The 27,978-nt window shown below is 44.6% G+C and overlaps 1 long non-coding RNA gene across 1 annotated transcript in view; it reads left to right on the top strand.

Annotated features, from left to right (window-relative positions):
* LOC110257807 (uncharacterized) overlaps nucleotides 1-27,978 on the top strand; it is a 222,429-nt gene that overhangs the window by 33,820 nt on the left and 160,631 nt on the right. The gene's annotated exons all lie outside the window — the stretch shown is intronic.

Genomic DNA, 27,978 nt, shown 5'->3' on the forward strand with positions numbered 1-27,978 from the left:
TGTGGGCTGAGGAATCTTGATCGTGATAGGAAGGTTCCCTTTATCCCCGTGTATTCGTTTCCTGCAGCTGCTATAACAAATCGCCACAACCTTAGTGGCCTGAAGCAACACAAGTTCATTATCTTCTTGTTCTGGTGCATCTAAAAGGGGCTGAAATCCAGGTGTCGATGGGGTGGGTTCCTTCTGGAAGCTCTGAAGGAGAATCCCCTCATTGCCTTTTTGCCTTCCTTGGCTCATTGGCTCCCTTCCAGCCAGCGATGGCAGGACTCCAAAATCTCTGACTCTCCCACTTTCCTATTGTAAGGACCCTGTGATTCCATTGGGCTCATCGGATAATCCGGGATAATCTCCCCATCTCAAGACCCTTAACTGGATCACATCTGCAAAATCTCCTTTGCCATCTAGGCGAACACCTTCTCAGGTTTCAGGGATCAGGATGTGGACAGATTTGTGGGCTCTCACTGCTGCGTACCATGCCGTGCTCTGCATGTAACAATCCGTGATGGACTTCATTAAGCCAGGACCTCAGGAACGTGAAAGGAGGATGTGGCACAGAGCCAGAAGTTACTATGAAAACTACTCGGAGAGGTCCTGTCACCCGTCTCCAGGTGTTAGTCTTCAGTGACCATCACCTGGTCTCTGTTTGGGGCTGGTTTGACTGTCTCTCTCTCTCCTCTGGCTTCTGCTAATCTTCTCTTCTGAGCTCGAGAGAGGGGGTGTGTGCACTGAAATAAGCATGGATGCATGACCAGTTCACGTCTTTGCATTACATGGTACCCTGAACCCAGAGGTGCTTAGGAAAATAGGCATCATTAGCGGTGGCGGCTCCATTCTTAGAGCTTTTATGGCAAATGTCCATTGGCTAAATCCAAATCCCAGCTGTCCAACGCGAGTGCCAAAACCATGGGGCTCGGTGGCTGCCAGCAGCTGCCATCATCGTCGTCATCCCCCTGTAGCCAGAGAGAGTGGTGAGAACAGACGAGATCAAGTTCCGCTGCTCCTCCTGGGAACGGGGAAGAGCACGCGTGATGAACACACGCCAGAGTGAGCTGCAGGGCGCCCAAGACAGGGCGGCTCTCAACCAGGGTTGCACCTGAGAATCACCTGGGGGGGATTTCAGCCGCACCCTCACTCAGCCTGCACTGCCCAGGATTCGAATCTAACTGGTCTGGGCATCAGAGCTGCAAAAGCTCCCCCAGATGATTCCAGCGTTGAGCTGAGAACCAGGGAGCTGAGAACCAGGAACCTCGGAAGCAGGCTGCGAGGAGGGCCCCAGGGGAGCTAGCCTTGCACCCACGGAAGGCGTCCCCCCGCCCCAGGGCCTCCCCACCCTCCATGGACGTTGGGATGGTGGGGGTCTGGTGGAAATCAAATGCTGGTTTGGCAGGTCTGGGGGCGGGACGGGGGCGGGCTTTCTAGCAGCCTCCCAGGTGATGCTGAGGCTTCCTGTCCAAGGATCAGACTTTAAGGAGCCAGGCTCTCTCATAGCAGGAGAGGACGGAGGCCTCGGGAGCCTGGGTGAGTTTCTGAAAGTTTGTGGCTGAGTCGGAACTGACTCGGATGGCCTTCTTCCCAGGCCTCCAAACATCCCTCGTGACATGCGTCTCCCAGCTGAGAAAAGGATTCAGCCATGCCAGCTGTTGATGAAAATAGGACCTTGGCCAAAGGTACAAAACATAAATCATTTAGCCACATGGAAAGAGAGATATTGTGATCACGTGAATCAGTCATATTAATTCCTTGTGAGCAATGTGGGCGTAAGTGGTTTGTTTGCTTAAGGCACCAAACTTTCCATCTATTCAGGTTTTATATGTTATTTTGTTCTTTGTGAAACATTTTATTTTCTATTTTTTTTTAATTTTTTTGTCTTTTGTCTTTTTAGGGCCGCCCCTGCGGCATATGGAGGTTCCCAGGCTAAGGGTCAAATTGGAGCTGTCACTGCCGGCCTACACCACAGCCACAGCAACGCCAGATCCTTAACCCGCTGAGCGAGGCCAGCAATCGAACCTGCAGCCTCATGGTTCCTAGTCGGATTTGTTTCAGCTGAGCCATGACAGAAACTCCGTGAAACACGATTTTAATGAGAAGAAACCTTGATGACTATTCATGGGCCAGGAGTGAGAAAGGGGCTCTGAACCTGACTTTGGGTGAAGGAATCAGACTAAATATCTTCCAGCTGGAGGTGGCCATTGCCAGCCAGGAGCTCGGAGGGACCGGTGGGGGCTTGACTGCGGCTGGGGGTTTGCTCCGCTGGGTCTGTTACCAGCAGCAGCAGGTAATTTTCTTTCCTTCCCTTTTCCTTCTCCTCTTTTCCTCGCCAAGTGGGGGTGAGGTAGCTGTGCTAAGACCTTTACATCTGGGGAAAGGACTGGCCCCACCCACCTCCCACCCATGGCTCTTGGCTCATGGACAAGCCCCTTAGACCTCTACTAACCCCACTGGTTAAAAAGGGGCAATGAGATTGGGTTTTTTTTTAAAGAGTTGTTATAGGAGTTCCCATCGTGGCACAACGGTAATGAACCTGACTAGTGTCCATGAGGATGCAGGTTCGATCTCTGGCCTCTCTCAGTGGGTTAAGAATCCAGCGTTGCCATGAGTTGTGGTACAGGTTGCAGACATGGCTCAGATCCTGTGTGGCTGTGGCTGTGTCGGAAGCTGGCAGCTGCAGCTCTGATTGGACCCCTAGCCTGGGAACTTCCATATGTTGCAGGTGTGGCTCTTAAAAAAAAAAAAAAAGTTCTAAAAGATGATTCAGGGGAAAATGGAGAATTCCGCGGCTGCTGTTGTTGGGCTAAGGTAAATTCCGATCAAGACCACCTCCATACTTTAAGACAGATTAAAGAGCAAAAAGGACTTGCTTAAGGAGTACAGAGAGGCTGTGGCTTGTTTTATCGTTAGACCTGACCCCCCCACCCCCACCCCGAGAGTCCCAGCTGGCCTGGCATGAAGAGGTACTGGCACTGCCAGGCCCTCTCCCCGAGATGACAGCCCTGGTGTTTGTGAGCCCTGACAGGTCCCAGGCAGACAGAGCTCAGTGTGGCTGGTGGCTGTGCACACAGGCCCTAGGCCATGCACCCAGTCCGATCTACATTTGGAATGGGATTTCTGTTGCTGTTGTGTCTACTTGGCACAGCGAGACTTTATGAAAAGCGAAATTAACCCCCCCCCATTTCTCGGGGTTCCCATTGTGTCTCAGAGGGTTAAGAACCCGACACTGTCCATGAGGATGCGGTTCAATCCCTGGCCTCACTCAGTGGGTTAAGGATCCAATGTTGCCGCAAGCTGTGCTATAGGTCATGGATGTGGCTCTAAACTGGCGTGGCTGTGGCTGTGGTGTAGACTGGCAGCTGCAGCTCCACTTTGAACCCTAGCCCAGGAACGTCCATCTGCTACTGGTGCAGCCATAAAAAGTAAACAAGAACAGAAGCAAAAAACTCAGGTTGCTTAAGAAGTCACCACTTGGAGGTGGCATTGATTCAGAAGAAATGGCTAGAGAAGCTCTGGCATTGAAAAGAAAGAGTCAAATGTGAATAGAAGCCCAAACCCTGTAGCGTTGGTGGCCACCGTCCTCAGTATCTGTGACATTGGGGAAGGCTGTGCTGCTGGATTGTTCTTTCCAGTTTATATTGACTTCCAAGTCTGTCCTACATCTGAAAATACCAATGGCAAGAAAGCGTGATATTAGCCTGAAGATGATGGCATTGAGAGTTCATTACAAAATTGTTGTGGGGTGCTGTTCTTGTATTTTTCTTGCACTTCTTGGGTTTGTGTTCTGAAAAGGTGAAGTCTGGATGCTGAAGAGTGAGGAGTATCTAGGGATTGCGAGTGAGGAAATGGATCATGACACTGAGTCTAAGCCCTGCCTTACAGATGACAACAAAGTAAGCTGTATGGATGATTCCCGGCCACTTGTTGAAGAGCTACCTGGCGTGTGGTGGGGGGGAGGGTGCTTGCTAAAAAAGTAGATGTTTCTGCGCGTGCCCTGGTCATACGGCAGGTCAAGGATCTGGTGTTGTCACTGCTGTGCCTCAGATCACTGCTGCGGTTCAGGTTCCATCTCTGGCCCTGGCACTTCTGCATGCCTTGGGCATGGGTGAAAAAAAAAAGAAGTAGATTCCAGGGTTCTGTCCTTGAGGCTGAGAGCTCAGTGCATCTGGGAAGTTGTATTTTTAAAGCTCCCCTCTTGGTGCTACAGCTTAGCTGAATTGAACGTATGCGAGGCTGCCCAGGATATGTGATGCCCCAGGGCTCAGGATCTTTGGCCAAATAGGATTGATGGGTAATTGAACTAGATCAAGGGGGCAGTGACTTTATGGCAAAAAGTAAGTGGTTCCAGAGACAGGAAAACAGCTAACAATTCTTGACTACTTATTATGGGTCAACCACCAAGCTAAAGGCTTTATAGAGATTAATCTTGGGCAGTTCCTTGCTGCTTTATTTTTAGGAAATGAGGAAACGGACACGGATAGCTTAGGCAATTTGGCCCAACTCATTACAGTTACAGGTACTGGGGTGATGGTTTGACTCCAGGTCTGTGTAAGTCCGCAGAGGAAGGGAAGGAGGGTGGGGGAGAGAGAGAGAAATTGAAAGAGAGATGGAGGAAGAGAGAAGGTTGCCTCCACCCCCAGCACAAAAGACGTAGAATTTTTCTTTGGACAAAGTTCGATGAATTTACGTATAACTACTGCAAGGAGCTGACAAAAGAATGCAAGATGATTTTAAAGTTGCTGTTAAAATTCTCCTTATGTTTGGGAGGATGAATCTGGTTCAATGTGGGCCAAACAAAGAAACATAATCTTAGGGAAAAATTATAATCAGACGCTAAACATCTGTGTGATGAATTTTTGTTTGATGGCCACCAAAGGCCAGTGTATTTTCTTGGTATATAGCCTTAGAGGTAATAAATCGATGTTTTAAATATGCTATTAGCCGTATAATTTTATTCTGCTTTGTTAGCTTATGTTAGCCCAATAAAATCTGACAATGGAATGAAAGACTCTCCTTGGGGTGATATTTTAATTGTCATAAAAATGTCATAGATTAAGGGGCCAGCTGAGCCCTTATAGTTTCTCAGGGACTAGAGAAATCATTAAAACAAATGCAGATGCTATTTCCAAGATCAAATAGTGGCCATGATTTCAGTCATAATGTTCCTTTTATGTGAATTTTGCCACATACAAAGCCATGAATTGTATTAATCCCTCATAATCATCTTCCAAATCGCTTACATGAAATATGAGCGATTTTTTTCCCCTCCTCCTCCTCCACTTTTTATGATGGGGAATTTTGAAATAATATAAAAGTGCACGGCATTCTGTAGCAAATTCCTTGGACCCAACATATTGAATTTCATAGCTTGTGCTCAACTTTGAGTCAAATGGATTCTCTGGTCCTTTATTTCTGGCAGGCATGGGACACACAGGATGGAAGAGGTTTTCCCTCTGAGCTGCGATCATCTCCTTCCTCGGGGTGTCTATCAGCCGTCGAGGCTCTGAGACCGAGTTACTTAGCTCATTGGCACAACGGCTGCCCAAAGGTCACATCCAGCTGCAGCTTGTTTTCGTTTCCATTTTTTTAATGGAGGATCCCAGACTAGGTGTTGAATCAGAGCTGTAGCTGCCATCAGCCTACACCACAGCCACAGCCACTCAGGATCCGAGCCGCATCCGCAACCTACACCACAGGTATCATGGCAATGCTGGATCCTTAACTCACTGAGTGAGGCCAGGGATTGAACTGGTGTCCTCATGGATACTAGTTGGGTTCATTACTGCTGAGCCATAACGGGAACTCCTGTTTTTGTTTCCTTTTTCTTTCTTCCTTTTTTGCTTTTTTCTTTTTTGGCCACCCTGCAGTATATGGAACGCCCAGGCCCAGGCCAGGGATCAGGTCTGAGCCACAGTTGCAACCTTTGCCACAGCAGCTGTGCCTCTTGAACCCACTGTGCTGGGCTGGGGATCGAACCTGTGTCCCAGGGCTCCAGCGATAGCACTGATCCTATTGCGTCACAGCAGAAACTCCTCTAAGTAGGGTTTTCTTGGCACATAGGCTGGCCCTCTCATTTAGGTACTGCCTCTGGCGGCTTCTCCAGTGGTAGGGCTGAATGGTCAGTACAGACTCCAAAGTTGAAAATACTCATTTTCTGGGCCTTCAGAGAAAAAATGGTCTAACCCCTGACTTTGGGAATTGGTTTTGTTTGTTTTGTTTTGTTTTGTTTTTGTTTTTGTTTGCTTTTTAGGGCTGCACCCGTGGCCTGTGGAAGTTCCCAGGCTAGGGGTTGAATGGGAGCTACAACTGCCGGCCTATGCCACAGCCACAACAATGCAGGATCCAAGCCATGTCTGTGACCTACACCCCAGCTCACGGCAACACCAGATCCCCGACCCACTGAGCGAGGCCAGGGATCGAACCTGAGGCCTCAAGGATACTAGTTGGATTTGTTTCCGCTGTGCTGCGATGGGAACTCTGGAGCTGCTGTTCTGACAAGAGTATTAAATTAGGTCAGTGTCTGTATTAGGCAGGGTCTAGTCAAGAAAAAATGAGTGCCAGACAGAAGAGTTTACTACCCAGGCTGAAAGAACACTGACCCTCTGGAATTTGCGGCTTACTGTGGCTGAGGAAAAGGGCCACCACCTATGGTTCTTAATGCTTCTGCCTAAAAGTGACACATATCATGCCTGTTCACATTTTTTTGGTCAACGCAAATGAGATGGCTGTACCTTTTTAGAAGGTGCAAAATGCAGTTCTCCTGTAAGCTAGAGTGTTGCGTGCAGAGCGCTAATGAAATCCAAACTCTGATGAATCCTTGCCCGAGGCAGACACATAAACTTAAAAAAAATACTGAAAATGTTCTAATATTTCTCAAATAGTTGAAAATCGTTCTAATACTTTAACTGGGCTGCAGTCTTGCATTGTGTTCTCTACACTGACGAATTTGTGTATTTCCCTCTGAAAACCTCGAACGCCTTCTTTCTCAACATTGTGTGTACCAGTCATTGCATTTGGGAAAAGAATGAAAACACCCATGTGTATATCTAATTAGAATTCTTTTAGTTTGACACAGGCTATTAAAAGTGATTTAAAACATAAGTAGTGGAGAGAAACAAAACAGTGGCATTTGCCTATAGTTGGAGCTTGGAGTAAAAATTCTAATGTTTTAATTTATAGGCACAACACATAATAAGTAGGCTGATAAGCAGAGCGTTCCCTCTGCCAGAAGCAAACACCTCTCAATTCCCAGGAATGTTGACCAGAGTCTGAAATGGTTAAAAGCCTGATGGAATGTTCTCGGTGTCAGCCTGCAGCTTGTGTGAAAAGCTGTGCTTTTCCGGAGGTGGTTTTCTTCACTTTGCTCCTTTTGGCAATTTCTTTGTGAAGTGGGGGGGGGAAGGTCTGTAAAGATATTAGGGTGTGAGTTCCCATTGTGGCTCCACGGGTTAAGGACCTGCCATTGCCTCTGTGAGGACGCGGGTTCGATCCCCAGCCTTGCTCAGTGCGTTAAGGATCCAGCGTTGCCGTGAGCTGTGGTGGCGGTCGAAGATGCGGCTCAGATTCAACCCCTAGGCTGGGAACCTCCATATGCAGGTGCAGCCATAAAAAGAACAAAAAAGATATTAGTGTGGATGAGGAGTCCTCAGATGAAGGTTCTCAGGCCAAATCTAGCTCAGCGCCTGTTTTTGTAAATAAAGATTTATTGGAGCACAGCTGTCCTCATCCACATCCAAGTCCTTGTTGGCTGTTTGCTTGCTACCATGCCAGAATTGAGTAGTTTGGACAGAGGCTGTCTGGCCTGCAAATCTGAAAATATCTATCATCTTGTCCTTTGTAGAAAAAGTTTACTGACCTTGCTTTTAGAGTCTTTCCCATCTGCTGAAAAAGGTCTCTCTATAAATTTTGCACCCACATAGAAAGTTGTGTAAAACCTCTCAACCACCTACAGAGCATGATGCTGTAACACATGAAATTTATAAGGAGTTTAATCATGATTACTTTTGGTAAATGGAGTATTTTTTTTTCCCCAGCACTTGACTTTTTATTTATTTTTAAAAAGTTGTTATTTCCTCAATATCGTTTTTTTTTTCTACTGTACAGCATGGTGACCCAGTTACACATACATGCACACATTCTATTTTCTCACGTTATCATGCTCTGAGTATTTTTTTTCTTGAGCTTGCTGTTTTCCACATGACACCTTCTCTGGAGCCCATCGAAAACTCTAGAATGTTCTTGGTTTGGCCTTAATCTCTCCTTGTTGAAATGTATTTCTCTATTTGCTCGTATTTGGCTTCTTGTTCTCTAATGAGTCCTTCTCAGTCCCTTGTCAACCCGGTCTTCCTTGTCACCCTGGAAACATTGGGGTCCCCATGGCTCTCTGCCTTTGGTTTTCTTCTTATTTGACCTACTCCACTGAGTGTCAGCCAGTCACTCCTGTGGTGCTGGTGACAAACGCTCCTCTAAAACTTGGCTTTACACCCAGATCATTCTCCTGAGGGCTGAGCTCTTTGTTCTGGAATCTTCTCTCTTGGACATCTCCACTCCCAGGGGTCTCAAGCTGCACACCTTCCTCATTGGGCTCACCCTCTTCTCCTGCAACCCTGCTCTTCCTTCTGTCTTTCCTGGTCACAAAAGCTCCATGACCCAAACCAGAGACTCAAGAGTCCACGCTGACTTTTCTTCTGCCAAGTGGCCACCAAGACCCACAGATTCTGTCATCTAAATCTCTCCCAAACACGCAGCCTCCTCTCCACGTCTGCTGTCACTTCAGACTCTCGACATGTCTTATCCGAACTGCCTCTCTGTGGTCTCTTGGTGATGTCCACTCCTGACTCCATGTTAATCAATACCCCACACTGACACCAGGGTTGCCCGCCTCAAATGCACATTTGATGGTTCTCAGACGTTCTGAAAACTCTCTAGTGGGTCCTCATCACCCTTAGGGAAATGTTCAAACATCTTAGTGAGGAATTTCGGTGCTTTCATGACATGGCTTTTGCTTAGCTATTCAGCCCCGTCTCCCACCATCCCTTGCCCTCCAACCTTTTGCTCCTTGCTCAAACCAGCATCTACTTTTGCCCATGCTGTTACCTCTGACCTGAGTGCCGTTTTCTGCGATGCTGCTTCCTTCTCTTATTCGTCCTTTTAGTTTGAGCTCAAGAATAGCCTCCTCCTAAAAGCCATCCCTGATTTCTCCAAGCTAGTAGCTAGTGCTGCCTGTGATCTCCTTATCACCTTATGACTGTCAACACCATGGGACTCCCCATCCTAGGCTGTAGCTGTTTCTCTCCTTCAGATAGTGGTGTGCTCATTGACTATTCTCTGACACTTAGTGTTCACATGCTGTCTGATGCCCAGTAGATGCCTACAAATGAGTAAATAAACGAAGAATGAATGAATGACTCATACTGTTGCCCATGTGTTGGGTTTCCTAGCCATCTTGACACAGCATTTTATAATCATCAGTACTTCGTATTCTGAGTCCTGGGAAGAACGGAATGTGTGCCCATCCTGGGTAATAGCACTTGGCCTTTCCTTTGGGGACATATCCCTCTAACTCATTTCATTTTGGTCGTGTAGTGGGAGGAGCTGGGCCCTCCTAGATCAGAGGGAAGGCAACGTGCAGCGCTGCCAGCATCTGTGTGCACATGCACAGTTCTGCAGCAGTGTAGCTTAACGTGTATCCATGAGCACAAGTGTCTCGTTTATCTGCACATAATCCCCACTAACAGTAGCGTTGTCCGTCCTGCCTCTCTGTCCAGGAGAATAAGCGTGTGACTTAGGCTGGCCAGTTATAGTCTCCTAATCATCTGGTCACAGTGAATGCTCTTAGCAGGGACCAGTTAACAAGCAAGTGTAGAGTCTTTCCTTTAATTGATGCCTGGACAACTGGAGTGGAAATCCCTGTCTCCTTGGACCACTGGCTGTGATGTTGGGATCCAGTAGCAGCATGGAGGAAGCCCCCTTGTGGGAGAGAGCGTGACACCACAAATGGGGCGACATGGAGCTGGGGCTGGAGAGAGAGCCCAAGAGAGTGAGGTGGTAACAGTATTTGAATTCTGGATCAGCATGCGTTAAGCTAGAACCTATGTGAATCAGTAAACCTCTATTTTCCCCCTTATAACAAGTTTCAACTGGATTTGTGTTACTTGAGATGCAATGATTCTTGACCACTACTAAACTTGACAAATTGATGTTTTTATTTTTTCTTGTCGTAGGAACTAGAATTAAATTTATATAAACCACATCTACTCTGACACAGGGATGAATGCATCAATAAACTTTTATTAAATGGCCTTGTACTGGAGTTCCTCTTGTAGCTCAGCAAGTTAAGAACTCAGCATAGTGTCTATGAGGATGCGGGTTTAATCCCTGGCCTCTCTCAGTGGGTTAAAGATCTGGCATGGCTGTGCTGTGGGCTGGTAGTTGTAGCTTCAACTAGACCCCTAGCCTAGGAGCTTCCATATGCTGCAGACACAACCCTAAAAAAAAAAAAGTCTCTTGTACCACCTTGTGATAAAGAGAACTTAAAGGAGTTTGCACTGTGGTGCAGTGGGTTAATGATCTGGTTTGTTCCTGTGGAGGTGCTGGTTCAATCCCTAGCCCGGCACAATGGGTTAAGGTTCTGATGTTGCCATAGCAGCATCCTAGGTTGCAGCTCTGGCTCAGGTTTATCCCCTGGCCTGGGAACATCCCTATGCCGCCAGTTTGGCTGAAAGAGAAAAAAAGAGACCTTAGAAAGGATGAAAAGATGGCCAATAATAATTTTAAAAGGAACTGTAAGATTTGTGTGCATGGCCAAAGACTAAGATTTGTAGATCTTAGAGAAAAGAAAATGTACTTGTGATCTTGATTTATATAAATGGTTGTCACTCGGAATATGATGAAAATGAGACTTCCTGGCCAGGATATTTGATGGAGGTTCAGGTATGGCGGAATGAAATCTCAACAGTGATCAAATATTGAAGGCACTTGTGGAATCTGCTTATTTGGAGGCTGACACCAAATTTTATTATTTGGAAAATTGTTTCTGTGGGCTTTGTCTTCCAGCCAGGTTAGGTCATTGGCTGGAATTAGTTTTTCTATATCCTCTAATGCATAATGGCTCCAGTTCATAACTTTCTTAAGCTCTGAGCATTAGTAAGCACCCATAAGGCTCACCTATTGAACTTGGCTCAGGAATGCTCCTTGGAGAAGGCAGTTTGACTGTATGTGCCATGCAGTTCAGCTGTGAGAACTGACAGCATGGGCTTCCTTGTCCTTTCTCATGCATTTTTGGTAAAAGAGATTTCACTTTTTCTTACTTTCATAAAATGGACATATTTTATGTTTATAAAAACTAAGGGGTACCTCTGTTATTTTTTAGTGCTACTAGAATTAGAAGTACAGTGGTTCCTACATTTCATACCTATGTACATCCATCCGTCCACACATATGTCCACCCAACCATCCATCATCCATCTAACCACCATTTTCCATCCATCCATCCACCCATTCATCTATCCATCCGCCCATTCATCCATTTATCCTTTGTAGAACTATTCGTCGAGTGCCTATGATGTGTCAGAAGTTGGGCTGGTCCTTTCTTAGGTCCTTGAACTTGTAACACACTTCTCAGCTCTCCTGGAGCCTGAATTCTGAAAATAGAGCCCCCTTCTAACATATCTCTTGACAAGTCACTATTTACCCTCACAATCAGTTTGTTCCAACTTCTGGTTCCTGGACTAGCCAGGCTGCCACTGCAAACCTCCCTCTTTCCTTATCTTGATCCCTTCCTTAGTGATCGTGGCGGACTCAGCATAGAGAGTTTCAAGTATTGAGGCAGGACTAGAGCTTAATCTCAGTGGGGAAAATGCTGCTCTCAATTCCGATTTTTTTGGGGATGGGGCTAGACATCTCTTGGCATGGCCTCGATTTTCTCTTTCCAGGCTCTCTGGTCTCATAGTCAGTTGCTCTTGTCACCTGGGTTGCAAGTTTTCCATTTTGAAGTCGGGCCAAACACTGTCTCCCCTCTGTTCCTGTTTCCATGGCGGATTCTCTGTCTGCCCTGATCTCATGAGTAAGGGTGAACTTTCAGCCCCTAATCTAGTGAAAGAAGAGGTGGCCTTGGAATGTGTACCCTTAAAATCTTCTGAGTTAAAAATTGGACAATGTTAACATTAGATGTTTCTTTAACATTTTGGACACTAAAATATTTTGTTTTTAGGACACTAAAATAATTTTGAAAATGCTGCTAAACATTTCCTGTTGATGATCTGCTTAACTGCTCGTGCAAAAAGATTAAGCCCCACAGGCTCTCAGCCAGTTCTGCCTTCCTTCCAGTAACCTATATTTGGTTTCTAACATCTGCTCCCATTGATTGATGCTCCCATCATGTAGCTGCTGGACTTCTTCTCACCACCTGGCCCCAACTCTCTGTCCCATCACATGGCTTTGAGTCAAATAGCAGCTTATGCCCTGGCACTCTCAGACACGCATGTGTGCACCTACACGGCACACCAGAGCCTTCTGTTTGGAAGCCATGCATATGGCAGGCAGACCTTCTTTTCATCAGGATCAGGTTCAATGCAGCTGTGACATCAAGTTCACCGGATGACGCCCCCGATCAAAGACTGGTTTCCTGGTCACTGAGATTAGCCCCTTCGTTTCCCAACTTCAGCTTGAATCACATTCAGCCAAGCTGAAATCCTCTTCAGCAGTTGGGGCCCAGGGGCCTCAGCATAAAGAAAATGTTCAGACAGTTCTTCTATTCCTTATCTTAAGCAGTAGAATAAATGCCTTCCCTACATTCTCAGACTGCCAGCTGATTAGGTGATCAGAGTAATAACTTGTATGATATTTGTCAGTAGGCATGGTCTTCACAAGACCCGATGATGTTTATCGTGAACATACTGGGACATGCCCTTGCCAAGGATGATCTCATTAGTTTATCCCGGGATGCCAGTCAAATGGCCAAAATGACTGTTTGAGGGAGAAGAAAGGGAAAGCTGGCTGAATTTCTCTCTCCACACCCCATCCAATTTTATTTTGAATTTTTAGGGCCATGCCCATGGCATATGGAAGTTCCTGGGCCAGGGGTCAAATTGGAGCTGCAGCTTCAGGCCTACGCCACAGCCACAGCAGTGCAGATCCGAGCCACACCTGCTGACCTATGCCATGGCTCATGGCAATGCTGGACCTTAACCTGCTGAGTGAGGCCAGGGATTGAACCTGTATCCTTGTGGATACTAATCAGGTTCCCACCCTGCTGAGTCACAACAGGAACTCCCAGTTTTTTTTTAAAAAAAAGTTTATGGTATTTGTCTTTCTCTTTCTGACTTACTTCACTTAGCATAAGAATCTTTCGTTCCATCCATGTTGCTGCAAATGGCATTATTTTGTTCTTTTTTATGGCTGAATAGTATTCCATTGCGTATTTATACTACATCTTCCTAATCCAAGCATCTGTCTCTGGACATTTGGGTTGTTTCCATGTCTTGGCTACTGTGAATAGTACTGCAGTGAACATGCAGATGTACTACCATATGATATCACTTATATCTGGAATCTAATATACAGCACAAATGAACCTTTCCACAGAAAAGAACATCATGGACTCAGAGAATAGACTTGTGGTTGCCAAGGGGGAGGTGGAGGAAGTGGGGTGGTTGAGGAGCTTGGGGTTAATAGATGCAGATTACTGCCTTTGGAATGGGTTAGCAGTGAGATCCTGCTGTGTAGCGCTGGGAACTGTCTGGTCACTTATGATGGAGCCTGATAATGGGAGAAAAAAGAATGTGTACATGGATGTGTAACTGGGTCACCATGCTGTACAGGAGAAAATTGACAGAACCCTGTAAACCAGCTATAATGGAAATTGTGTCACTTCAGGGTGATTATATAAGTGTAATCATACAGCATGTTAAGCAACCCTTTGAGATGGGCCTTTTCACTCGGCATACCCTTAAGCTCCATCCAAGTTGGGTGTATCACGAGTTGGTTATTTTTTGCATCCTCTATGAAAATGAGACTTCCTTCAACAGTGCCCTAACTGGAGTGTTCAGATTTCACCCAACTGTTACTCCATCTGCCTGTAATGGGCAGGGTGCTTTCTAGGCAAGGTCAGCTGCGGGGCGACCTGGGATCTCGGAGGTTTTTCTGTGTAAAGACGCTTCTGGCTTCAATCAAACCTCTTGCCTGTCACCCGGAACGTGGAATCTGCCTTCAGCACCTCGTCTTGTCTTTGCCTCGTTTTCTGCCATCTCTTGGTCTTAGCCCCCCGAGATGAGTACCTGCGATAAGGATTTAGGTGCACGTTTTTAATTTGGGAGGTGACGGCAGGAAGCAGGAGTGAGGGAGGACTAGAGAGTGGAGAAATGGATAAACCATGCGCTCACGAGTGGGTCACAGCAGTGGGCAGTTGGGGCCCAGTCCTACCAGGACCTCCTACAAAGCCATTCTGAAGAATGGCCACTCTGGAGCGTGGGAAGGGAAGGCATTTACCCCCTAAAACCACCTCTCCTTAGCTGAAGGTATTCCAAGCCCATGAATCCCCTGTGCCTCAGGATAAGTCCCCGCACAGGTGGATTTAGTGGGCTCTGGGATTTGTAGAGAAAACCCCAAGAAAATCCAGTAGAGGAACTCAGCATGGCGCCGAGGTGAAGGGCCAGCAGCATCCTTGGGAGCTGGCCGTCACCATGGTGCAGAGTCAAACAGGCTGGGTGTGCAGAGGTTTGTCCAAGGCAGCCTGGCCTGGCCGGAGCTCTTGCCATCTCATGTCCCGCTCCCTGCCTGCATGTCGCACCCTGACTTCCACCTTCTCCGGGGACCAGCTCAGGACCATCGAGTTATCCCACTCATCTAACTTGTCCAGTGGCCACAGTGGGCTTGATGCAAGGGAGGGCAGTGCTAGGCTGTACAGGGCGGCCTGGTCTCAGAGAGCCACCAGCAGCCGTTTTCTAGAGAAACTGAAGTTGAAAGGGCGGGAGAAGGAGAGGGGGGAGGAGAGAGAGAGAACCAGAAGGAATCCTGACAGGTGATAAGCTGGAGGGCTTGGAGACATGTGGAGAGAAGGGGAGATTTGGGAGATAGACCATGACCGAGGGAGGCCGCGAAAGTTCTAGCTGCTGACTGGAGGCTTTCAGTTCCAGGGTTAATTCTAATTCGTCCACGTGCAGCATGAGGTGTTCCTTTTTGCCTGGGATAACCAGGTGTGTCTCTTTTCCTGAGTTCTAACAAAATGATGCAAGAGCTGGATTTGAATCCCCAACCTGCCACCTGCAGTTTCTGTGTCCTTGGGCAAGTTAGTTCTGTGTTGCTGTCCTCCCATCTGCAAATGAGAATAATCACTGCCCCCATGTCCTGTGGTTGGTTTGAGTATTCCCGTATTTATAGTATGAGGGTTAATAGATTTGGCAACCCTGGGAACCGTGCCTGGCGTGTAACAGGCACTGCGTGAGTAATGGTTCATTTGAAAAAAGGAAGACGGTGTTTAGGAGTCTTGAGATGAGAGAACACAGAAAGAGTCTGCTTTGGAAAGCAAGGAGGATATCTTATTGGGAAAAATACATTCTTTTCTTCTGTAATCAAGGTAGGTCAGGGAACTTTATTCAATATGCTATAATAAACTATAATGGAAAATAATATGAAAAAAATATATGTATGTGTGTGTGTCTGTGTATATATATAACCGAGTCACTTTGCAGAAATTAACACAACATCGTAAATCATCTATACTTCAATAAAATCAAATAAAAAGGTAAGTCAGTCCTCCCAGGCGGTTATTGGGTGCCACTGAACTAAAAACATGGATCCTGAAAACTCTGGAGCCAGGCTGTCTGCAGCGTAGACGGAACTCTGACTGTAGTAATTCATGGAGCCAAGGCATCTTGATCCTTATCGGGACTCGAGGGCTTCTTTGCGCTTGCTCTGCTCCCCCTCCCCTTTCCTTCTTGCTGCCTTCTCCCCTTCTCGAGATAACCCAATTTCTAGAATTGCCTCAATATGGGCTGCTTGACATGATACCCTGAGCAGAGAAGCATGCCAGAGAGACCCAGTTGTAACCTGCTGATTGATGGTGGTTCGCTCCACTGTCACTTTCTGATTTCACATCAAAAGAACGGATGAAGAATGCAGTCAGTCACGCTGGGCAAACAAATAGACTGTTGCAAATGACTTTGCAAAGAAAAAAAAATTTTTTTTTTTATTCTGGCCACGTATAAAATGAACTACAAGTGGCCCTTGGTGCAATCATTCAAATGCCTTCGGGCTCTTGCCCCATCTGTTTCCTACGTTTTCTTTTATCACGTTGATTGTATATTATAATACAGGGCAATTCCAAAGGGGAACCAGATGGCTGTGTGTGTTTCTTAGTTCAGGATTCTCCGGTGAAAAGGAAGAAGGAATCCGGGGCTGTATTTGGTTCTGATGAAACCGATAGGCCATTGGAGGTGATAATCAGTGTATTGACGGGATGCTTGCATTTACAATAAGGGGTGTAAGTGCTTAATTACATCTGAATATGTCTGTAGCAGGCATCACCTTTAAAGAAATTTCAGCATGGATTTAATGTATGCCTTTCCATCTGCTGGACTTGAATATGTTAGGACAAGCAATATTTGAAACTCGGTTTCCCTTTTGGAAATATGCATGTTTCAGAAAAAGCAACTAATTTCCTGGAAAGACGGTTCACAGTATGGCCAATTTTCCACTCTTGCTCCCTCACTGTTTTGACTGCTAGAGAGTCATTTGCTCAATAAAAAAGACTGGACTTGGAGTTCCCAGTGTGGTTCAGTGCGTTAAGAACCCGACATAGTGTCCATGAGAATGCAAATTCGATCCCTGGCCTCGCTCAGCGGGTTAAGGATCTGGCGTTGCTGCAAGCGTGGTGTAGGTTGCAGATGCGGCTCGGATCCAGTGTTGCTGTGGCTGTGGCCCAAGTTGCAGCTCTGATTTGACTCCTAGCCTGGGAACTTCCAATATGCGGCCCAAAAAAGAGAAAAAAGAAAAGAAAAAAAAAAAAGACTGGGTTCAACTGGCAAGAAGGAAGCAGGGAAGGTGGTGACTTGAGAGTTTTCTCAACACAGTTGAAGGCTTCCTCTCTTCCCTCGGCCTCACAAAGGTGAAAGCATTTTGCCCTTAGAAGGGGGGGGGCACGTGAATTGCCTGATAGATGTTGCTGTCTTATTTGCTCTGCAGCGATGCAAAAATGATGCACCTCTCAACGTGAAAAAAAGAAACAAAATCTGTGACTACTTTGGACTAAGCGGATGACCACTCTGTCACTAGGCCATGTGGTCCTTGGACTCCCCTGCCCATCACAACATGCGTTCACAGGGAACTGTGTGCAGTGGTCTCTTGAACATCAATGGTGTTCTTAGTACTCTGGGGGTAAACGACAGATGTGGAAATAAAACACCTTTTCCAAAAAAATGATGGGCAAGTGGAAGGGCTAGGACGCGAACACCAGTTTCTTCCCTCCGCGGGGCTCCGCTGAGCCAGCTGCGTTTGACTTCTTCCCATTTCCTCAGGCATCACTTGCCCTTTGACGCCGATGCTCAGGTTGCCTCTCAGAGAAAAGCTCTTTCCTTTCTCCTCTCCTCGCCTCGCCCTGGCGATGAACCCCCACTTCCTACGTGTTCTTCCTGTGGGTTCTGATGTCCAGCTGGCAGCACTGTATGAGGGGACCCATGCCCCCAAACAAGGAACATAAAGGGACTGCTCCTTCTTTCATTAGGGAAGGTGGACGAGGAGGAGAAGTGGTGGTGGGATGGAGGCTCTGAGGCCTCACGGACAGACGGATGGACAGATGAAGGGCTGTCCCAGAGGAAGGAATGAGGGCAGGACTGCACTAGCCACACCAGCCAGCCTGTCCGCTACAACGTTTCAAAGGCCAGTCTTTGGTGGAGGGCTTTTATGTGCCTAAAAAGCCCTAGATAGACCCTGTGCTGAGCATTTCCTAGAATCGCTTCCCTTAATCTTCACAACAATCCAAGGAGTTAGAACTCGTATTAGTCCTGTTTACTTATTTGTTTATGGGAGGATAATTCACATTCTATAAAATTCACTGTTTGCAAGTGTACAATTAAATGGGTTTTTTAGGATATTCACAATGGATGTCCAACCAGGGCCACTAATTCTAGAATATTTCCATCCCCCCCAAAAGAAACTTGGTTCCCATTAGCATTCACTCCCTATTTCTCCCTACCCCCCCTCACCTGGAAATCACTAATCTTCGTGTCTCTATAATTCTAGACATTTCTAAAAATGACATCACACAGCATGTGGTCTTTTGCGTCCGGCTTCCTTCACTTAGTATCGTGTTTTCAAGGTTCATCCATGTTGTACATATGTCAGTACTTCATTCCTTTTTGTGGCTGCATGACAGGCCACTGTAGGGTTAGATCACATTTTGTTCATACATTCATCCCTTGATGGACATTGGGGTCATTTCCACCTTTTGGTCATCATGACTAGAGCTACTGTGAGCCCCATTGTACAGACAAAGAAACTGAGGCCCAGAAGGGTTAATTAAAGCACAGTAATTACAAGCATTACTTTTTGATCCAAACAAAACTGAGCTTCATTGCTATACAACCATGTGACTTTAGACAAATTGTTCATCCACTTTAGGGTCTAGGGTGGATACAAACACAGCAATATCATCTGACCACTAGGGTTGGTATGAGGACTCTTGATAATTCATATAAAGGAGGACTTTGGATGTCTTAGGACTTCCATGAAGAATAGTGATGGGACCACAGACACCTGGCCCTTCCTAGATATCCAATAACTAATTTTGAAGAAATGAACGAAAACATGATTTGCATGCCGATTTGACCACTTATGGATGATGTGACTTTGAACCAATTTATTCATCTGCAAAACTGAAGGTCGTAGCTGTCACCGTGGTCATAAATGAGGTCAAGTACAAGATCTAGCAGAGTCCCTAGCATGTGGTGGGGACTTTGGAAATGTAAGTTTTCATTCCCATAATGCCAGCTTAGTAGTTCCTCTTTTGCTATAATGTGACCTACAACTTAACCCCTGAACTAAGCTTTGAGGTCTGCATTAATCGTTACCCATAATTTTTCACTTTTGACTTGTACAAAATTTATCTTCTATATTATTAGGGAAAGAAATGTACAGCATTCAAAGCATAATTGGGGAGCTTCTTATTTGGATAACAAAATGTGTTCATCAAACATTAATTTGCTTCTTGCCTGAACCTTTCCTTTCCTTTTGTGTGTGTGTGTGTGTGTGTGAAAATGAATTTCTCTAAAATCAATTCTCTAAAACCAAGAGGCACCAGAACATCTAGCTTCTGCAGAAAGGCCCACGTGGAAATGACTTCTCTGGTGTTCTCAAGGTTTCTGCTTGGCAGGAGGGAGAGGCCGAGTCTCGATGGGGAAATTGCTAGAGGAGTTCCATTCATTTTGTAAGGAATGAAATGTAGGTCAGGGGTCAGGGCAGGGCGAGAGGAAATGTCTTAGAAAGAACTCATCAGATGTCATTCAGAGATTATTAATTTACTGAGAAGACTCCCTTTGGCCTGGGGATTTACTACGGTTAGAATTTGCTCAGTGTTTCCTTTGAACTCTGCCTCCAGAGCAGTGCTGGCACACTCCAGGGCTGTGGACTTTGCAAACCTGGCCCGTGTCATCGCCCAGCTTGAGCCTGTGATGATGCTGATGCCATGATTTTGTTCAGATGCTTCAGTCACATCAGGGCTTCAAAGATGAGGAGAGGAGTTCCTGCTGTGGTGCAGTGGGATCAGCAGCATCTCTGGATCATTGGGTCGCAGGATCAATCCCCAGCCCAGCACAGTGGGTTAAGGATCCGGTGTTGCTGCGGCATAGTCCATGACTGCAGCATGGATCTGATCCCTGGCCCGGGAGCTCCATATGCTGCAGGGCGGCCAAAAAAGAAAAATAAAAAAAGGATCAGGAGGAAATAAAAGAAAAACAAACTGGGCTTATTTTGGTATTCCATTGCTTTGACCCAGTTATTAGAATTCTTAAGTCTACAGAGATAAAGAGCACCATTTTTATCCGATAAGTCCATTGAGGATCCGATGAGAAATGAGATGTGTAGGAAGAAGGCGAGAGGGTGTTAGGATGCGTTACTTAGCAACCACACCACTTATTAGGAAATTGGCACCAGCACTTGTTATTAGCAGTGATAAACCCCATACACACTTCATCTTTCCTCTTCCCCTGCAAGTGGTTTATAGGTACATATCTTTTATGCTGTTTTAAAGTCTCACTTGGTTGGCTCTTACCCACTTTGGCACTTCAGGAAATTTTAGAAAGTTCATAGAGACAGGAAGTAGAAGGATGGTTTCCAGGGGTGAGGGGAGGGAGAAGGGGTTAAGAGGCACAGTTTCAGTTTTGCAAGATGCGGGGTGCTGGAACTGGATAATGGTGATGCTTGTACAACACTGTGGACATGCTTAAGGTCCCTGAACGGTATGTTTGATGTGACTAAGAGGATAAATTTTATGTTACGTGTATTTTATCACAATTTACAATAGTTAAAAAATTGTGCTGCCAGTCCTAAGGCTGTTAAAGATAATAAGTTCCATGCACCAGTTTTGAAAGGAAGTACATCATTTTGATGCGGTTTATCACTGTTCCTGTCACCTTGAATCATTATATATATATTTTTTTTCTTAAAATCAGTGACATCCTAGGCCTACCAGAAAATAACCCCAATACCTGCCCCCCATAACCTGTTCAAGTTGACATGTACATAAATACATTATATATATAATACATTTATATATAATTAAATGTGTATTTAATTTTTAAAAGACTGTTTTTAGAGCAGTTTTAGGTTCACAGCAAAAGTGAGAGGAGTATATAGAGATTTCCCATAGGTCCCCCTCCTCCCCGTGGACAACCTCTCCCACTATCAATGTCCCCCCCCCACCCCCGAGTGCTACATTTGTTACCACTGATAAACCTATTGAAACATCATTATAGGTCAAGTTCACAGATGCCCTTAAGGTTCACTCTTGGTGGTGTACATTCTGTGAGTCTGGACAAGTGTATGATGACATGCATCCACCATCACAGTACCATACGGAGTACTTTTACTGCCCTAAGAATCCTCTCTGCTCCGCTGTTTCATTTTTCCCTCCTTCTAGCCCATGGCAGTTACTCATCTTTCCACTGTCTTCATAGCTTTGTCTTTTCCGGGATATTATACAGTTCAAATCCTAGCCTTTTCTGACTGGCTCCTTTGATTTAGTAATAGGCATTTAAGGTTCCTCCCCTGTCTTTTCTTGGCTTAATGGATCATGTCTTTTTAATGCCGAATACTATTACATTGTCTGGACGTATCACAGTTTACCTGTCCTACTGAAGAATATCTTGGTTGCTTCCGGGTTCTTGACAATTACGAATTAAGTGGCCATAAATGTCTATGTGCAGTTTTTGTGGGGATTTAGGGTTTTGACTCCTTTGGATAACTGCTGGGTGGTACTGTTGGATGGTACAAAAAAGTATGTTTAGTGTTGTAAGAAACCACCAAACTGTCTTAGAAAGTGGCTGTACCATGTTACATTTCCACTGATAATGAATCAAAGTTCCTCTTGCTCCATAACCTCGCCAACATTTGGTATTGTCACTGTTTTGGACTTTGGCCATTCTGATAGGCATTTAGTGGTATCTCATTTTTAATTTGCCTTTCCCTGATGACATATGATATGGAGCATCTTTTCATAGGTTTATTTGCCATCTTTGTATCTTTTTTGGTGAGGTATCTGTGAAGGTCTTCGGCCCTTTTTAAAATGAAGTTAATAGGTTGTTTATGATTCACTTTTAAGAGTTCTCTGTATATAATGGACAACTTTTTTTCTAATCAAATGAATCTTTGAAAAAATCTCTTCTCCTAGTCTATGTCTTGTCATGTCATTTTCTTGGCATTGTCTTGTGCAGAGGAGACATTTTTAATATTAATGAAGTCCAGTGTATCAGTAATTTTTCTCACGGAATGTGCCTTTGGTGTCGAACCGGAAAAGTCATCTCCATCCCCAAGGTCATCTTGGTTTTCTCCTGTGTTATCTTCTAGGAGTTTTATAGTTTCACATTTTACATTTAGCTCTGTGATTCATTTTGAGTTAATTGTTGTGAATGGTGTAAGTTTTGTGTCTAGATTTATTTATTTTTTTGCGTGTAGTTGTCTAGCTGTTCTAGCACAATTTGTTGAAAACACTAACTTCTTTTTTTAATGGCCGTACCCACGGCATATGTAAGTTCCTGCGCTGACAATTGAACCTGAGCCTGTGGCAGGCAGCTGCAGCAACACGGGATTTTTCAACCCACTGTGCCAGCCTGGGGCTCGAACCTGCCCCTCTGCAGTGACCTGAACTGCTGTAGTCAGATTCTTAGCCCACTGTGCCACAGCAAGAACTCCTGAACAGACTTACTTGGCTCCATTGTATGGTATTTACTCCTTTGTCAAAGATCAGCTGACTGTATCTTTGTGTGAGTCTGTACCTGGGCTCCCTGTATTCTGTTTCATTGATCTATGTGTCTTTTCTCTTGCCAATTCCAGTGTCTTGATGACTGTCATTTTATACTAAGTCTTGAAGTCAGGTAGTGTCAGTCATTCAGCTTTGTTCTCCTCCTTCAATACCATGTTTGCTATTCTCTATCTTTTGCTTCTCCATATAAACTTCATAATCAGTTTGTCAGTTCCACAAAATAACTTGCTAGGCATTGCATCATTTTCAAACACAAGCTACAAAATGGTGTATTACACTTCTTTCCCAGAGACACAATTATACCTGTGTGAAAAGCAGTGTAAGACTTTTGAGCTGATACAAGGCTGGTAAAAATTTCTTGAATATTCATACAAGACAATTCTAGTTAACATAACTAGCCATAAAACTTTAGTGGGTTCCATGGGCAGTTAATTCAGCTAACCAGCTGAAAATATGTGTAGCAGAATGTGCTATGCCATGATTGTTACTCCCGAAGGCACAGCTAGTCAACTTTAAACCCTTGATGTTTCAACAGACCATTTAGAGAAGATGTAAGGCGAGTGGTTCTCAAAAGTGTGGTCCCTGGTCACAGCATTGATACCACCAGGAAACTTGTTAGAAATGAAATTCCTGAGGTTCATGCTAAACTTTCTGATTTGGAAACATAGCCCAGAAATCTGTGTTTTAACAAGCCCTCCAAGTATTACTGATGCATACTGAAGTTTGAGAACCAGCTATTGAGGGAAAGAGTATGAAACCTCTAGTGATCTGAACTTTTTCCTTCTTGTGCTTTATTGAAATAGCTTCACCAAACTTGCAGAATGAAAGCTTGGGAGAAAGAAAATACCTCAACTCACTAGAGAACCTCGGTCTTTGAAACAGTGCATCAAAACAAGACATGATAAAATGACAGCATAAAACTTTACAACTCTGAACCCAGAGTGGTTTTGAAGAATCTTTAATTCACAAGGTGAAGGAAGTCGAGACTAAAACGTCAGTGTTTCTATGGAAGAAAAAAAGTGGTGTTTATGGATAATTAAATATTATGGTTGGTTAATTTAAAAAGGCATTTTGGGAAGTGATAAGGTGTTTTGAAGAGTCGTATTAAAGACTATTACTTGAGTGCAGGTGGAGGCATGCTACCCTTCTAGAGGAGAGTTGCAAATGGTTTAGCGATTCAGTGGGGCCCTAGATCCCATTCCCAAGTACTGATTGGTTGATGTCTTAATTATAGTTGTGGGGGATTAAAGGTATATTCTCAACCTTGGCCTACTAGAGGGTGTGAGACATGATAGAGGATAGAGGGCCATTCTTAGTAAGGCTAGAACGTGGTATGTCATTACAGTGAAACTCAAGACTCCAGAGATGCAACAATGGCAGATGTACACCAGGTATTCAGGCTTTCATGATATTCTTTCTAGTACTTTTGAAATAAAGGCAGAACAACACAAAATCATCTTTTCAGCCATTGCTGGCCACAGGGTTGAATGGACCTCATTGCCTCTTGGTTCCCCAATATTTCTCATAAATATGTCTCTCCTTGAACATTAGTAAATGCCTTGCCGAATTTTGTTCACAAGTCTGCACCCCTCATAAGGGACTTAAGCCCTTCAAGACTAGGGTATCCTATTCTCCTCAGCATCTAATACATAATAAATGTTATTATTAGAAAGGAGTGAATGCATAAAGGCTAAAGATTAAGATGCGGAATTGGGATCCTCTGAGCTAGTGAGTTTTCACAATTTAAAACAAATTTTAAAAACTTAAGAGTCTCTGTGGTAGAAATCTTTTGGAGAATTCAAGTAGGACATAAGCTGTCCTCTCTCTTTGAGAACTGATTCATGTGATCGCTGCTCCCCCACCCCCCCGAATCTGGTCTAATAGACACTTAATATCTATTTGTTGGAATATTGGACCTGTTGGACATATGGATGACCCTCTAGGAGCCTTGATTATGACATGTGGCCGTGCCCACTCTAGCTGAAATTGATTGGATCAGGATTGTATGCATGACCTCATGGACCAATGAGGTTTTCTTCTGGGAACTTAAATTGGTACTAAAAGACAGTTGAACTCTGAATGTTCTTAGAGTGGTAGTATTTAAATTGAGGGTCTGTTAGGTTAGCCATATTCTGCCACATGGATGAAGAAGCAGGAAAAGCCAATTAGCATGGATATACGTGCACGTACACATATGGAAACACACAGATGCGCTCGTGCGCGCGCGCGCGCACACACACACACACACACACACACACACTAGCCTTTTTTCCCCCCTCCCGTCTATTGCTTGTTTACCTTCCCTCCCTGAGGCCCAGCCTCATTCTTTTCCTTGGTTCTCTGAGACACCCCGTATCCTTAAAATAAATCCTTCTTCTGCCTAAACTACCTCAAGTTGATTTTTGCTGCATGCAACCAAGAACCATTAGCAAATATACTGTCACCCTAATTCATTTTCCTTCTCTGATATTTCAACATTTTTAAGGTTTAAAAAATTACCCTAGTAAATATTTGTCTTAATTTGAATTAATTTCCATTTCCCTGGACTTAAGCTATTTTGAAATGCCTACTTGGCCCTCTTCCACTGTTTGAAAAGCAAAGCAAAGGGAGCCACGAACCACCAGCTGATGTGTGCTCTTAGGCTCTGTGTATAAATTATGCTTTGGAAACACTTGGAATCTTCCTGGGAAACCAGTTCCCAGCAGGGGAAGAAAAACTAACAAATTTCAGAAATAAACTTGAACTATTACTCATGGCTATGGAAAAGTACAGCTTTGAAGAAACCAAAGAAATGGAAACAAGTGGCTTATCTCCAGTGGCAGGATGCATACTAGTCAAGCGTGGAGACCCAGAGCCAGGTGGCTTATTTATATGTCACAGGCCCCCAACTGGAGGGCACATGCTTTAAAACTGGCATCTGAGTCTTAGCTTTGTCCCCTCAGCTCCTAGCATAGGGTCTCACCTGAAAAGATGCTCCGTATATGCTCATTGAAAAAAAGACTGAGTGATAAGGTAAAGAGGAGTGATTACGTCTGAAGATCAGAATCAGAGGGAAATTACCTGGTTCCAAAACCCCCTGCCCCTGTGACCTTGGGTGTGTTACTTAATGTGTCTGTGTCTTGGCTTCCATAACTGTAGGACAGCAATGGGAACAGAGCCAAGGCTTCCAAGGGCTGCTTCCTGATCTCCCCCTTCCTGATGAAGGAAGAAGTATCAACACTGCTGCTAAACTAGTTCTACAGTGGGTTCCAGAGATGATTCCTAGGGGCCCAGCCCAAAGCCCTCCTTGCAGCACAGGGACCCTGCTTGTGTTCCATGGAGATGTTGTAGACAGGAATTTCTGGCGCATGATAGTTGTTCGAGTAGCCTCTCTATGAACGAATGCTAGTAAATGCTTAATTAAGGCAATAGGTGTTTATGGAATTCCTTTTTAGTTAGTTTGTTTGTTTTTTAGGACAACTCTTTTAGAGGAGGGTGAATAATCACTTTACATTTCAAATGCCTGAAACCCTTGATATCTGATATCATCTTATTTCTAAGTCTAAAATTACTATACTGGAGTTTCTTTTTTTTTTAATTACTCAATGAATTTTGCTATGTTTACAGTTGTACAAAAAAAAACTGGGTTGTGATGTTGGTTGTACAACTATGGAATTCCTCATGCTGAGAAGTTGCTAAGCAGGTTCTGGAATCTATTTTGTTAGGTATTGGCTGTGAGACTGCAAGACTTCTGCCTTAGTTCCCTTATTTGTAAAGTGGTAACGATAATTCCACCCACCTCATGGGAGCACATGAAGGGTAAGTGAGATGATGCGTGCAAAGCGCTAGCGAGGTGCCTGGCTTGGAGGAAGAGGTCAGTAATGTTACTCGTGGAAATGGGATCGATTCTGTGCTAGGTGCTAGGATGCAAAAGCGAACATGAAAAGCGAACATGACAAGACAGACTTGTCTGACCTGATGGCGTTTGTAGTGGAAAGGGCAAGGCAAACATTAAAGCAAGGCTGAAAACAGTACAATAATTACCTTGATAGAGGAGCGCAGGTCGCCAGATGGCATGTAGCTGGGGACAGAGATGTGGCCTCGAAGACAATCTGCTGAAAAGCCAGTTGGCCAAGAACCAACTTGCTGAGAGGTCATTTCCCAATGACCAAGTCACCTAATAAGTAATGGCAGGTGCATCAAAGTTTTTAAGTTTACCAAACACTTATTTTAAGAATATTTTTTCTCAAATCTAGTCACTTAATGTATTTTCCCTTGTCAAAATAACTTGTCGAAAGTTTTGGGTTTTAGAGTGGTTTTGACTTCATGAACATATTTTCCATTCCTATTTGGGTTTGTGGAAAACCATGCCGGTAAAGTTATTTATTGAATATATTAATAATTATGAATATCTTGTCTTATGAATATATTGACTATATTCCTGAATGTATTCTGAAACAGTTACTTAATATTTGTATTTGCTATAGTTAAGAAGAATATGATACTGGGAGTTCCTGTCGTGGCTCAGTGGTTAACGAATCCGACTAGGAACCATGAGGTTGCGGGTTCGATCCCTGGCCTTGCTCAGTGGGTTAAGGATCCAGCGTTGCTGTGAGCTGTGATGTAGGTTGCAGACGTGGCTCGGATCCCACGTTGCTGTGTCTCTGGCATAGGCCAGCGGCTACAGCTTGGATTAGACCCCTAGCCTGGGAACCTCCATATGCCACAGGAGCGGCCCTAGAAAAGGCAAAAAAAAAAAAAAAAAAAAGAAGATTATGATACTAAAAGTAAAATATCTCATTAAATATATTGAAACAACCTAAATGTCCATCAACAGATAAATGGATTAAGAAGATGTGGTAGATACAAATAACAAGTGCTGGAGGGGGTGTGGAGAAAAGGGAACCCTCCTGCACTGTTGATGGGAATGTAAGCTGGTACAGCCACTATGGAGAACAGTATGGAGATACCTTAGAAATCTATACATGGAACTTCCATATGACCCAGCAATCCCACTCTTGGGCATATATCTGGACAAAACTTTCCTTAAAAAACACACATGCACCCGCATGTTCATTGCAGCACTATTCACAATAGCCAAGACATGCAAACAACCCAAATGTCCATTGACAGATGATTGGATTAGGAAGATGTGGTATATATACACAATGGAATACTACTCAGCCATAAAAAGAACGACATTATGCCATTTGCAGCAACACGAATGGAACTAGAGACTCTCATACTGAGTGAAATGAGCCAGAAAGACAAAGACAAATACCATATGATATCACTTATAACTGGAATATAACATACAGCACAAATGAACATTTCCACAGAAAATAAAATCATGGACTTGGAAAATAGACTTGTGGCTGCCTGGGGGGAGAGAGAGGGAGGGGAGGGATCAGGAGCTTGGGGCTATCGGATGCAAACTATTGCTCTTGGAATGGATTTACAATGAGATCCTGCTGTGTAGCATTGAGAACTATGTCTAGATATTTATATTGCAACAGAACAATGGGAGGGAAAAGAATGTA

The sequence above is a fragment of the Sus scrofa genome, chromosome X, assembly GCF_054392235.1.
Source record: "Sus scrofa isolate SSC_HxYL_T2T_F1_AM1 chromosome X, Sscrofa_HxYL_maternal_Yorkshire_Landrace_v2.0, whole genome shotgun sequence".
NCBI classification, from domain to species: Eukaryota; Metazoa; Chordata; class Mammalia; order Artiodactyla; family Suidae; genus Sus; species Sus scrofa.